The sequence below is a fragment of the Panthera pardus genome, unplaced genomic scaffold (genome assembly GCF_024362965.1).
Source record: "Panthera pardus isolate Hobbes unplaced genomic scaffold, ASM2436296v1 HiC_scaffold_25, whole genome shotgun sequence".
Lineage (NCBI taxonomy): Eukaryota > Metazoa > Chordata > Mammalia > Carnivora > Felidae > Panthera > Panthera pardus.
The window spans coordinates 67,038,055-67,053,137 of record NW_026526821.1 but is presented as its reverse complement, the minus strand read 5'-3'; the positions used below and the strand labels follow the sequence as shown (position 1 = coordinate 67,053,137).

The 15,083-nt window shown below is 37.2% G+C and overlaps 1 protein-coding gene across 1 annotated transcript in view; it reads left to right on the top strand.

The window, feature by feature from the left end:
* The window catches only part of LOC128773515 (uncharacterized), a 74,822-nt gene that overhangs the window by 16,093 nt on the left and 43,646 nt on the right, over positions 1–15,083 (top strand). The window contains exon 2 of the mRNA XM_053890672.1: positions 4,539–4,634. The gene's annotated coding sequence lies outside the window, so the exon portion shown is untranslated. The remainder of the gene's footprint in view (positions 1–4,538; positions 4,635–15,083) is intronic.

The following is a 15,083-nucleotide window of genomic DNA, read 5'->3' as shown; positions in this document are numbered from 1 at the left end:
CTTCAGTTCCTGTCTCCCTCTCTTTGTCTGCCCCTCCCCAGCTTGTGCTTTCTCTCTCTATCTCAAAAATAAGTAAAAATGAAAATTTTTAAAAATCATGTCAAAGAAGTTGCATTATAAAAATACTTTCGTAGTCCACAAAGGAACAGAGAACAACTAAGCCACAAGAAAGAGAGGAATCAATACATTTCAGGACTCTCAGTATCAAGATTTTAGAGATCTTCACTCTAGTGCTCTACCATTAATGTGCCTCAGCCACCAAAGTATTGAGATAGGAAACCTAACTGGTTGAAATGGCTTGTTTCTCCTTGGTCAGATGTCTACCTTTGATCCAATCACCTGTGGCTGGGAAGAATGCAAATGTGATAGAAATAGGACAGGCAGAAGTACCCAGGATTTGTTGAAAGGTTATGCATCGTTCAGGTAATAGCTAGATACAATGTATAATTCAGCTAGTGATGGTACCACTTTGAACAAGTCTGAACTACCATTGGATATATTTTCTCATAAGCAAATACTGCATTTCATATTTTTTTGAAAAATATCTTCAGATCTTAAAGAGAAAAAAACGACAACTTTAATTCAGTTAATCTGACAAATGAATTTTTCCTGTTATTTACTTCAGCATCTGTGTTACCATTTGATGGAGAAGTGTATTGAACATCACTCATTGCTGCTCTGCATTGGGCTTCTGCTCCAGCCACGCCCATATCATACTTTCCCAAACCAATTAAGAAAATCAAGTGCCACATGTTCAATACCAAATGTGATAGAATGAATGCATTCTTTTTATATTTACCACATTATTTAAAACATAAATTGTGTGTCAGAGATGCAGATCGTTGATTTCATCCATCCTCCCCTCTAAAACATTCTGACTTGTCTCCATCATAACAGAGCCTTTCTGGCCTATGTGTACTATGTGACTTCACCCCTGTCCCAGACTCAGGCAAGGAAGCTATGGGTAGATACTTGGCTGGCCCAAAAGGATGTACCCCATTGCACAGCTAGATCAATAAAAATTTCCTTTTTGGGGGTGCCTGGGTGGCTCAATTGGTTGAGTCTGACTTCATTCAGCTCAGGTCATGATCTCAATGGTCTGTGGGTTTGAACCCTGTGTTGAGCTTTGTGCTGAGCCTGGAGTTGCTTTTATTCTGTGTGTGTGTGTGTGTGTGTGTGTGTGTGTGTGTGTGTCCTGCCCCTCCCCCACTCATGCTCTGCCTGTCTCTCTCTTTCTCTCAAAAATAAATGAACATTAAAAAAAATTTTTTTTAATTTCCTTTTTGAACATTTGAAAGAGGAGATAGAAACCTAGGGAATGGGCAGCTACCTCACTTTCATAGGGGAACTGAAGAAAGTGACTGCCCTGTTCTCACCCTTGCCTCCTTCTTGAATTCTGTGAGGTTATTAATTTTTATAGCATAGATCAAGAGTATAATAAACATGTGAACTAGTATGAGTAGGTTACTTGAAATAAAACTTGCTCTAAAGCAAATATAAAAAAATGTAAATACCATTAATTATTTTTTTCCCTTTTTTTTGTCCTTTCTTTAAAAAAACTAAGTTATTTCCTAAAACTTAGTGGTTCTCAAACTTGAGCACACATCAGAACCAGCGGGAGGCTTGTAAAGTGCACACTACCGGGTCCCACCCTAGGCTTTCTCATTCAATATGTCTGGGATGGGACTGGGACATTATATTTCACATTTCTAACAAACTCCCTGGTGATGTTGATCTTTCTGGTCCAAGGATCACTCCTTGTGAAACAATGCCCTAGAAATAATGATCTAAAATGACCCTATCTAACATGACTTTTTTTAAAACCTCAAATTAAGGTTCTTCAGAAGAGTACAGTGTTTAAGAGTTCATGCCCTGGCTGCAGCCAGATAACCTAGATGCAGATCCTAGCTCAGCCACTTACAAAGTGGGTGAGCTTGGGCAAGATACTTAACATTTCTGTGCCTTTTCATCTGTTGAGTAGAGAATGTAATAAATAATACCAACAAGCAGCCTAGTGCTATATAATTCCAGGCATTCATATAAACTACAACATGAATGGCATCTTCCACAATTGTGCAAAGGGACCACCCTGTTATGAGTACCTACCTTAGGGAGTTGTGACAGTTAAGATCATTGTAAAGATTAAATAAAGTGTAATGCATATGAAGGGTTTAGTATAGTGCCTGGCACATGGTAAGGGCTTATTAGATGCTATTAGAAATTGGTCCATATCTTGGCTATGCAAAGAAAATCCTGAAAACATAGTCATGGTGACTATATTATTAGTTAAGAATTAAAGGAATACAGGTACCACTTTGCAGGTATAGTAGATTAAAAATGTTTTTTTTCTAAGAGATATATGCTTTAGAGAATAGGGAAGTAGAAAAAGAGAATATGAGCTTAATTCTCCCAGGGCACAGAACTACTACCCTTTACCCCATACATGTATCTAGTATAATATTAAGCAGATGATCACTGTTGTCCCCAAGTTGTTTTTTTATTTTTATTATTTTAATTTTTCTTAAATATTTATTTATTTATTTTGAGAGAGAGAGAGAGATTGAGTGTGAGCAGGAGAGGACCAGAGGGAGAGAGAGAGAGAGAGAGAGAGAGAGAGAGAGAGAGAGAGAGCGAGATTCCCAAGCAGGATCCATGCTGTCAGTGCAGAGCCCAAGGCATGGCTCAGTCCCATGAACTGTGAGATTGTGACCTGAGCTGAAATCAAGAGTTGAACACTTAACCAAATGAGTTGAACACTTAACCAACTGAGCCACCCAGGAGCTCCCCCCAACCCAAGTTATTTTTTAATATCCTGAAATATGAATACTCTGGCTATCAAGAAGTAGTTAGTGCTCTGTATAGTTTGAAACCTAATGATTTTTTAATGATTTTCTCCAACATACTGTGTCCTGATTTAAAATATTACTGCAGGGCATAGGTGGTAGATTGTACAATTCTATTTGACAAGGTAAGAAAGTGCTTTAAGTAGGGAAACTATAAGAATAGTACAAGCCAAGTGAAGTTGGTGCTGTAAGAAAAGTCTTTGAGACATGTATATGAATGTTCATTAGCAATATTATTCATATGAGCCCAAACCCAGAAACAATCCAAATGTCCATCAACTAGTAAGTGAATAAACAAAATGTGATATGTTATCTATTGCTATGTCCATATCACCCCAAAATGCAGTGGTTAAAAACAACAAATGTTTATTTTCTCACTGTTCCTGTGGGTCAGCAATCTGGACCTTTCTTCGTTGGGTAACTTCCCTCCAAGATTACAGCCAAGGTCTGCTCAGGTCTGCAGTCTCATTTGAAGTCAGACTGCAAGGAGGAGGTATCTGCCTCCATGCTTCCCCATGTTTCTCAGGTTCTCTTTAGTTTTGGCCAGAAACATCAGTTCTTTGCCGTATGGATCTTTCCGTAGGGCTGCTTACAACACTGCAGCTTAGAGCAAGGGATTCAAGAGAGAGAGAATAAGAGCCCCCAAGAGGGAAGCTATAGTCTTTTTATAACTTCATCTCAGGAATGACATCCCACCACATTCAGTTCATTAGTAGCAAGTCAATAGGTCCAGCCTGCTGTCAATGGGAAGGAACCACACAAGGGCATGAATGCCAGAAGGTAGGGATTGTTGAAGGCCATCTTAGAAGCTGCCCACTAATGTGGTATATCCATACAACAGTACTATTCAACAATAAAGTAGGAACAAACTACCAAGATATGCTATAAATGGATAAACCTGAAAATCATCAGACTTAGTCAAAGAAGTCAGACATAAAAGACCAGATACAGTACTGTATAATTCTATTACTTGACATTCTGAAAAGGCAAAACTATTGAGACAGAAAGCAAATAAGTTGTTACCCAGGGCTAGGGGTTTGAGTGGGGAAAGCAGAATTTTGCAGGGATGATGGGCATGTTCTAAAACTGGATTGTAGTGATAGCTGCACAACTCTATATATTTACCAGAAATCATTAAATTGTATACTTACAAAAAAGATGGCATGGAATACGAAACAGCTGGCCTGTACTTTTCAAAAACTGTCAATATCAGGAATCATGAAAGGCAGAGGAATTATGTCAGATTAAAAGAAATGAAAAAGGCATGACACCAACTGTAGTGCATGATTCTGAATTGAATCCTGAAGGGTGGGGGGGGGGGGGTAGGGCATGGTAGGATGTCATAAGGATATTATTGAGAAATTGGAGAAATTACATAGGGATTGTAGATTAGATAATAGTATCAATGTTAAATTTTCCACATAATTGCCCTGTGGATATGTTGGAGATTGCCCTTGTTCTTAATAAATACATGCTCTTTAGTGGTAAAGTCACATGTTTTCTGCAGCTATCTCTGAGTTAAGGAAAAAAAAATTATATGTGTATAAAGAATGCAGAGGAGTGATAGAGTAAATGTAGTTAATCGTTAACAATTGGTGAATCAATCTTGGAGAATAGCAACTCAAGTTTAAAATTATTTCAAAATTTAAAAAGTTTAAAAAAAAATAAAAGAAATCTTTGAATTCTCTCTCTTAGCTTCCAGCTAAGATCGAACACAGCTATCATTCATCACATAGAAAAACCAACTACAGATAAAAGGAAACAAATAATTTTTGACCTACTACTTGTCAGGTACTGTTTTTGTTTTAACTAATTCTTGTAACACCCGTAGAGTGCTGGCTGTTGACTTTATCTGCCCATTTCAATCACTTAGGGAGTTTTTAAAAAGTCCCTATCCCCTTGTAACAACCACACAGATAAATTTAGAAGGTCTTGGGGCGCCTGGGTGGCTCAGTCGGTTAAGCTGCCGACTTCGGCTCAGGTCATGATCTCGCGGTCCGTGAGTTCGAGCCCCACGTCGGGCTCTGTGCTGACAGCTCAGAGCCTGGAGCCTCTTTCAGATTCTGTGTCTCCCTCTCTCTGATCCTCTCCTGTTCATGCTCTGTCTCTCTCTGTCTCAAAAATAAATAAACGTTAAAAAAAAAAATTTAGAAGGTCTGGGAGTGGGACTCAGTCATCAGCGTTACTAAAGTTTTCCAGGTAGTTCCACTGTGCAGCCAAGTTGGGATCACTGCCTTGGACCTAAAGCTTTATTATCTCCTTTTTCCACTGTCAAAGTTGAGGCCCAGGGAGATTTGGTAACTTACCCATGGCTACACAGCTTGTGGAAGTGTCAGAGGGTGGAGCTGGACATGAGCACACAGATGTGGGATGTGTCGGAGTATCTATGTGACCCCATTTTCAGTCTCTCTCCACCACACTTCCTGGCCTTTTGGGGTCTTCCCTTGGCTTTCTCCAGCCTGCCATGCAGGCAAGGAGATGATCTGGATGCTGGAAAATATAATCCAACTTGCTTTGGATTTTTAAGGAACTTATAAAATGAACATGAATATTTAAAAGATAATGAATACCTGTAGAAAAACTCTATAAAAGCACAAAGCTATTTTGTGACAAGGTGAAATCAGGCGATGGGTGTAGGTTCAATCCAGAAAGTCTTCTTTGATACGTGGTCAAGAAAGAGAACTGACCTCTAAACATTCTTTCTCATGAAAATGTTATCTCCTTTCAACTTTTTTTTTCTTGAAACCCCCAAACCCCATTATTTCCTTTCAACTTTTTTTCTTGACTATAAAAAAGGCTTCTCCTTAAATTTCCTTCAACTAGACAAAACAGACCTAATTTTTAAAAATTGTAAAATAAGGAATTTGCAAAGACTTCGTTCCAAATCTAGAATAATTAAATATGTTTCCTTGAAGCCATCATTCCCATTAACTTACAAATCATTAGGAAGAATTATGTCTCATTTTAGTTTAGTCCTCTCTATTAATTTTTCATACTGCTGAACAGATAACGTTCATGTTATAAACCTTAATTGTTGCTGCTCCTAGGTTTCCCAAACATTTAGAAATAAGCCTTTTCAAGTGCAGTTTAAGCTGAAGAAGGGGAAATTTGACCCACAGTTTATCACTTAGCTCATTAGCATACTAATATGACTACAATTTGCATTTGACTAGGGGGTTGTTCTTTCACCCCTGTAATCTTGTTGGCAGAATATCACAGTTTTGGATCTATTTTTAAGACAAATTGTATGTCTACACTGGGGAAATAAGGTGGTGTTAATACAAGAAGCTTGGAAGTGAATTAATTGCTTTGAAACAATCCCTTGTTGGTTTAGCCCCTTAGGTGGTGTTATTTGCACAGCTCTCGCAAATGCTAATGATCAATTCACTTTGGCATTTAAACAAAATCAACCCTAAGACATTTCTCACGCCTCCTAATGAATGATTCCTTTTTTCTTAGTTTCAGGTTACCTGGGTCCTGTGGTGATCTAGAATTGCTCCACTTTGATAAGTAAAAGTATGGCTGAGGCTTTCTAATAGTTTTTTCAAATTAACTAGTTCAGAACGACCCAGCTCTTTTCTAGCCTCCTGTGCAAAACTTTTACCTTGATGTGGATACCCATGGGAAGGAAATTAATGCGGGACTGTATTGATGGCAGTCTTACTGGTAATTGAGATTTTTATTATTAAAAAATGTAATTCAATATTTTAAGTAATAACATGTTTTTCTGAAGTAACTGAAAATATTTAAGAAGACCTATAGTAAAAAGCACACTCACTGTATAGAGAGGCAGGATATTTCTGATACAATAACACCATTGTTTTCTGTATGTACTATAGACTGAATGTTTGTGTTCTCCCAAAATTCATAGGCTGAAACCTAATCTCCACTGTGATGGTATTTTGGAGATGGGGCCTTTGGGAGGGGATTTAGGTCATAAGGGCTCATGGGATTAATGACATAAAAGAAACCCCAGAGGACTGCCTTTCCCTTTCTGCCAAGTGAGGACACAGTGAGAAAACAACCAATCTATGAACCATGAAGTAACTCCTTACCAAACACCAAATTTGCTGGTGCCTTGATCTAGGAATTCCCAGCCTCCAAAACTGTACAAAATAAATTTCTGTTGTTTAAGCTACCCAGTCTATGGTGTTCTATTATAGCAGCCCAGCTGGACTAAGAATGCATACCAGGATAAGGATATATAGATATATGGATATATAGGTATATAAATATGTAATATAGCATATTAAAATATACATTTTACTGGACAATTATTTAATTAGAATAAGTAATTTAATGACAGTAAATAATTGGCCAAGAGAAACATTTGTTTCTTTTTATGGCACATCAAATACTAAGTCCCTCAGCCCAGCTGGTAAGATTGTCCTGGTTAGATGAAAGAGTGTCCTTTTCAGTGCACCTACTATATACCTTGTCAACAGGTTTGCATCAGATTGTTCTGTTGTGGGACAAAGTGCCTAGTAAACTCCCTTACAATGGAGAAGGGACTTACAATACCTATCATTTAGGAGTCCAAAATAATTAATTGGTAGCGGTAGAATTTCTGGAATGCTGACAAAAGGAAAGGTGATTTTTGGTGGGCTGTGAGAACTTACTAAGAAGAGGAATGTAAGAGAAAAGTGAGAGCACGTGTGAGGGAGTTCCTCCAGGTTGTGTACAGAGGAATGAAATTATTGGGGCAACAGGTGGGTGGATCTGCATCTTAACTGGATTATTACCAAAGTGAGGGAGGATAGCTATTCCTAGAAAGTCACTCCAGGAACGTGACCTGACCTCTCCATGGGAGGGAAAGGAAAGTGCCTTCCCTCTATCAACAGCACACCAACATCATTAAGAATCCATTATGAATGTGGCACTGGATTCTGGAGGATGGCAATAAATCCTCAGGGTGGTTCTTGTTTTCAGCAGTTTGTGTAATATTTTATTTTTTAAACTGTGTAATGGGCACATAGATGCTTATTTTGTCAATCTCTAATATTTTGTATGCCCATAATATTTCAATTTAAAAACATTAGAAGAGGTAAAAAGAAAGCTGAAAAGATACACAGTGAAATTCTTAATAGTATTTATTGGGAATATGGATAAAAATTTATTCTTTATATTCTTCTCCATTTTCCAAAATAAATATAGTATTTTTATTCAAAATTTTATAAATAAAAAAATTTTTTAAACTACATTACAGAGACATTATATAACATTATTATATTATGTTATATTGCAAGGGCCTAGAATAGTAATTGACATATATTAAAATCTCAATATTTTCTGAATGAATGGATGGATGGATGGATGAATGAATAAATGAGACCTTAGGAATACAAACCAGCAGGGAGGAAAATAAAGCTAGGATTGGTACAGGCAGGCCAGTGCCTGGGGCAGATAATTCAATATGGTACAATGTCCAGTGGCCATATTCCTGTTTCTAAGGAGAAGAACAACTCAGGTACAATCTGATTCATTTTGGCAGGTGGGATTGGGCAGAGGCAGAAATGTTAACCTGATCACTATTCTCCACCCTCAGCTAACTATTCTCTTCCTTCTCTTTCCTGCCTACCTGTGTTGCTAAGATTCCATCATTCCTAGCACCTAAGCTTGCCCATCACCATCTGTAGGACAAGCAGAAATGTCTATATATATAACTTGGGTTGTGTCTTGACATAGAATAGATAAAAGCTAGTTATATGCACCAGTATTGTCTTACTTAGTTTAGGCTGCTATAACAAATACCATAGACCAGATGGCTTGTAAACAAAAGATCTGTATTTCTCACAGTTCTGGAGGCTGGAATTCCAAGATTAGAGTTTCAGCATGGTTGGGTTCTGGTGAGAGCCCACTTCTGGGTTGCAGATTGCTGACTTTTCATTGTGTCCTCACATGGCAAAAAGAGGGTGAAAGATCTCTCTCGAGTCCCTTTTAGAGTGGCACTAATCCCATTCATAAGGGTCTACCCTTATGACCTAATTATCTCCCAAGGGCCCCACCTCCTAAACACTAGGGGTTAAGATTTCAACATAGAAATTTGGGGTGGGGGGGACACAAACATTCGGTTCATAATAAGTATCAACCCCTAAAAATACCATCTCAAACATTTCAGAAAGCTAGGGCTGAGACTCTATAGACCAATTACATAGTTTCAGTAATACATTCACTTGCTTTATAGGAGTCCATATTTGTATTTATGCCAAAGTTCTTATACACCCAAGCAGAATTATATACCATTTGGTAAGATTCTGCTTATTAAACTGACTAACAAGGTAATTACTTAGGCCTAGGTGATTTGAAGAAGATACAACAAGAATTTGCACAGAAAATAGCAGTAATCTTCTAAATACAGCCAAGTCAATTGTATCTGTCGTGCACTAACAGAAAGACTCCTCGGTTTTAGTAGATAGCCCACTATGTAATCATCCTGGCTGAATAGCCTCAGATACTTTGTTTTGAAGGGAGTGCAGAAATCCTGCAGGTTTAATTGCCAATAAATCAGCATGACCTCCACTCCCTGGCAGTCCTTTTTTACAATGATCTTTTCAACCAGAAAATGAAGAGATGGATTTTACAGTGTGTGCGTACTGCCTAGGGTGAGATAACAGAATTACACTTGCCGTTTTCTCCATTACAGTCCATGCTAGATAATGAAGGACTCTATTAATGACATGTTCTGTTTGCTTTTAGGTTATTTTCGTCTTGTATTATAGTTATTTCTTTTTGTTACTATGGAGAGCTGTCTCTCTTTTTTAAAAAAAAAATCATTTGTTAATTCAGTATTTTATCATCACCAGACATTTTGTTCCCTAGTTAATTCACAAGAATTTGCATTAAAATATTCTGGCTCACTCAACAGGCTATTCACAAACTGATTGAATTGGATGTTACTCTTAGCTGATTTTCAGATTTGTCTTAAAAAGTAGCTATTTTAAATTAATATTTCCTTCATGACTATAACTAATACAGAAATCTTAACACTCATCAATACCCAGATGTAATATCAACCTGCTGCTTGTACTTTTGAACTGTTTGTTTGTTCAAGTTTATTTTAATTTGAATGAGCAATATTTTGTGGTATATATTTACATATTTAGATTTTATTGTATGAACACTATAAGAAAACATCAAAATTTAAAACTACTGAACAATAAGTTCCACTTCCTACTTAATTTTGGAGTGCCACTGCTATGTGTTCTGAATTTTGAGTGATGCTTTTCTCGCCTAAAAATAGGGAACTGGACCAGATGACTTCTTGAAGCTCTGTCTAGCTCTAAGATCTCTGATCCAACCTGCCTGGTCAGGAGGGTACCTTCTTCTTTTTTTTTATTTTTTATTTTTTTTAATGTTTATTCATTTTTGAGAGAGAGAGAGCGTGCATGAGCGGGTGAGGGCAGAGAGAGAGATAGGGAAACACAGGATCTGAAGCAGGCTCCAGGCTCTGAGCTGTCAGCACGAGCCTGACACGGGACTCGAACCCACAAACCATGAGATCATGACCTGAGCTGAAGTTGGAAGCTTAACCTACCAAGCCACCCAGTCGCCTCCAGGAGGCCACCTTCTTGTGGGCTGTGTGCTGGACAATACTATCATGCTTTAAATATACATTTAAAAGGTGCTTTAGGATTGAGAAGATTCTGGGATGTTGGCAGCAGTGACCTAGTTTTTTAATCTCTTCAAATCTCTACGTAACACAACATAGAGCCACTAGATAGCAAGACCAAAAACATTTAGAATAAAATTAGGTGACAGAGTATCCCTAGAAAAACCAAAATACAAGCAAATGAAAACAAGCCACCAAAACCGACAAGTCCTGCCATTTGTGTGGTAGAATGGAGAGGAAAGCAACAAGGTCTCTAATGAACCTGAGAACAGAGCAGAGAAAAATAACCAACAAATATCTACTGGAAAGTGAAAAGACTGATTTGAGAAAAGCAGCTGAAATTGGGAGGTAGTTCCCTTACTCCAATGGCAGATGAATGCAAGAGGTCTCCAGTAACGATGGAAGGGACTAGAACATTTTGGTGTCTCTGAACTCATGCAGATGGCCAGCCAGGGCTCTCTTCCAGAATACAGCCTGACCTGGATTCCTGAGAGTAGACTCAAAATTGATCAGGATAAAGACAACAAAACAAAGGAAAGATAAGAGCCATAGCCAGGAAATCTCAGAAATCTCAGAATTAACTCTAAAGAGTTAATTTTTTAAACACTTTATGGAAATAAAAGAGGGAGCTCTATAAAGTTAGCCAAGCTACCCTGAACCATACGACCTTCTGAAGATTCAGAAAAACTCTTCACATAAAAGTGGGCAATATATCAGTTACTATATGAAAAAGATAGTGAATAAGGAGCACAATGACATCACTTCAGACAGTGAAAGCACATCAGAAACATGTGTCCACGGAATACATCAAGTCTATAACCTTTAATTTCAAAATAATCTGGAAGATATTAAGAAAAGTAATCTGAAAGATATCAAGACATGAAAAGAAAAACCATAAATCAGATTTTATCGTAAACTCAGAAATGACATGATAGAACTCAGAGACTAACAATAAAAGAAAAATCGTTTCAGAAATGAAGTCTTTGGGGTGCCTGGGTGGCTTAGTCACTTAAGTGTCTGACTCAGGTCATGATCTCACAGTTTGTGGGTTTGAACCCCACATCAGGCTCTGTGTTGATAGCTCGGATCCTGGAGTCTGCTTCGGATTCTGTGTCTCCCTCTCTCTCTGCCCCTCCCCTGCTTTCGTTCTCTGTCTCTCAAAAATAAATAAATTAAAAAAAAAAAAGAAATGAAGTCTTAACTGAAAAGAACACAAGAGAACATACAAATTATATATATATATATATATATATATATATATATATATATATTTAAATAAGATCTACACCCAATGGGGCTTGAACTCATGATGATTATGAGTCAAGATCCCAAGTGCTCTACTGACTGAACCAGCCAGGCACCTGTACAAATAATATCTTAGGCAAAAGTTGAAAAGAATAAGAATTTTAAAAATGAAAAAGAAGTTAACAAAGATAGAAACAATTCAAGAGAAAGTGATAAATTAAGGCAAAGAAGTTCCAACATATAGATAATAAGAAGTCCTCAAAAAAAAAAAAAATCAAAGTCAGGGAACAAAACAAATACTAAAAAAAACATTAATTCAAGAAAACTTTCCTGAAACAAAAAGAAAAAATAATGTAAATTACATATGGCAAGAGTACACCATGTATCTGAGACTATTCACCCAAAACACCAAAATCAAGACATAATTTAGTAAAATTATTGGACTTTAAAGAAAAAGGGAGATTACTATATTACTATATATATAACCATTATATAACTATATATAACTATTACATAGTTATATTATCATCAGTCTTGTCAACACTTTAATGCCAGACATTAATGGAGTAACATATTTAGGCACTCAAAGACATCAAATGTGAACAAGGATATATTTAGCAATGGGGCACCTGGATGGCTCTGTCGGTTCACCATCCAACTTGGGCTCAGGTCATGATCTCACGGTTTGTCAAGCCCCATGTCGGGCTCTGTGCTGACAGCTCAGAGCCTGGAGCCTGCTTTGGATTCTGTGTCTCCCTCTCTCTATGCCCCTCCCCACGAGCACTCTCTCTCTCTCTCTCTAAAATGAAGAGTAAAACTGACCACAAGGTATAAAAAGCACAAACAAATGTTTTTCAGCATGCAAGAACTGAGGGAATATTGCTCTCATTTTTCTCTCTGAAGAGTCTGTCTGCTAGAGATCAGGCTTTAGATAAGCGAGAAGACTAGTGAGACATTGATATTAGTTCTGCTCATGAGCATTAAACATATAATTATGTATAGGATGAAGACTAAAAAAGGTTAAAAGGAGAGTATGGTATGTAATGGTTCTCTGACAATGTAGATACAGTATAAGTATTAAAACTGAAAGAAAAAAAACTGAGAGGAGAATGGGAGAGGAATATGTGAAAAAAGTCTGTCTGTCCTCAGTAATTGCATGTGTATTTTTCTGAGCCTGTGATGTGTATAACACGGGATAAAGTAAATGGCAATTCTGGGATATTCAAATTGTGTATTACCCTCTCTCCTTGAGAACCAGGATTTTCCAGTGTGGAAAACTAAATACAGAAGGGATTAAATAAAAAACCTATAGTCCCAATTTGACTTGGAAATGTCAATGTTAACTCAGAGATTTATGTTTAAAATGTATGTTTCTCTGTATCTGTGTGTTGTTTAACATAACAATAACAAGGTTTTTACAAGGAGGTTTTCTATTTTAATTTTCATATCTCTTGTTCACTGAAGAGGCCTAGAAACAATGACCAGTCCTGTAGCCATGAGCAGCCTTAGCAGTCAGATTGTGGTCTTGAAATACCATGATGCCATTTCTCCCTGAAAGAAATCTGAGCTTCTTGGGGAAATGGGTGATTGGTTTTCTAGGGCTTCTGTAACAAAGTACCACAAACTGGGTAGCTTAAACAACAGAAATTTATTGCCTCACAGTTCTGCAGGCTAGAAATCCAAAATTAAAGTATTGGCAGGGTTGGCTCCTTCTAAGGGTCATGAGGGAAGGCTCTGTTCCAGGCCTCTCCTCTTAGCTTGTAGATGACCATCTTTTCCTTAAGTTTCTTCACAATGTCTTCTTTCTATAAGTATCTTTGTATTCCCTTTTCTTTATGAGGATATCAGTTATATTGGATTAAGGACCACTCTAATGACCTCGATTTAACTTAATTACCCCTGTAAAGATGCTTTCTCCAAATAAGGTTACATTCAGAGATACTGGGAGCTAGGACTTCACCATATACATTTTGAGGATATAATTCAACCATAGCTGGTAGTAAATATAAAAATGAACTTTAAACACCTTGTTATATAAATAATGAGGAAGTTTATTAAGATTTACCAGGATCATGTCCAAAGGTCCAACCTAAAGAGGCTCCCACTGGCCAAAGAAAAGGTAGGAAAATTATAACTTGAGCTTCAAAGCTGTTATATATATACACACACACATATATATACATATATATGTATATATATAATTTATGTAATTTATATATAATTATACATATCATATATCATTACTATTTACATATAATTTATATATTTATATATAATTGTGCATATTAAAGATTATGAATATGTTATATATTAATTTATAGATATAAAAATTTGTTTCCTTTAGAGGATGCTAGGGAACTAATTCCTTATCTTGAGAACTGCTGATGTAAAAGAATCAACTATTTATTTTACTTTTCCTATATGAACACTGCCATTGTGTTACTAAATAGTAAACAAGAGTAAACATCTTTTTACAAAAGTATTCCAGCTAATAATTGAAAAAGAAATGATAGAAAATGATAGTACCATTTTTCAACCCTTAGCAAATTAATGGTTATGGGCACTAAGCATCAACAATCTGCTGGCATCACAAAAAAGGGGACAACTCAACATGTGCCTCCAGTGAAAGAAGACCATCACCCCCCATGTCTTGGTCTTTTCAGGCTGCTGTAACAAAATGTCACAGACTGGGTGACCTAAAACAGCAGAAATTTATTTCTCATAGCTGTGGAGTCTAGAAGTCTGAGATCAGTATGCCCGCATAGTTGGGTGAGGGCCCTTTTCTGGGTCATAGATTTATTGTTGTATCTTCACATGGTGGAAAAGTCTAGGGAGTTTTATGGGATCTCTTTTATAAAAGCATTGATTCCATTCATGAGGGCATCTCTCTCATGACCTAATAATCTCCCACAGGCCCCACCTATTAATACCATCACCTTTGGGGGTTAGAATTTCAAAATATAAATTTAGAAGGGACACAAACATTCAGACCATAGCACCTAGTGTTCCCAAAGGGACCAAACATGAACTTGATCATGCCTCTGGTCCAGCTTCCAATGCAGGAAATAAAGAGGACAGAGAAGCTTGTTGAACTTCACTATGCATGCACAGTCAACAATATTTAGAGTGTAGGAGAGTATATGGGTTGGGTGGTCTGGATTCCTCAACAGATAGTTTGTGAAGAAAAGCATTGGAGGAGGAACTTCTACATTAAGAGACTTAACAGAAAAAGGTTTCTTTTTTTTAAATATAATTTATTGTCAAATTGACTTACATAAGACATCCAGTGCTCATCCCAACAAGTGCTCTCCTCAATGCCTATTACCCACTTTCCCCTCTCCCCCACCGCCCATCAACCCTCAGTGTGCTCTCTGTATTTAAGACTC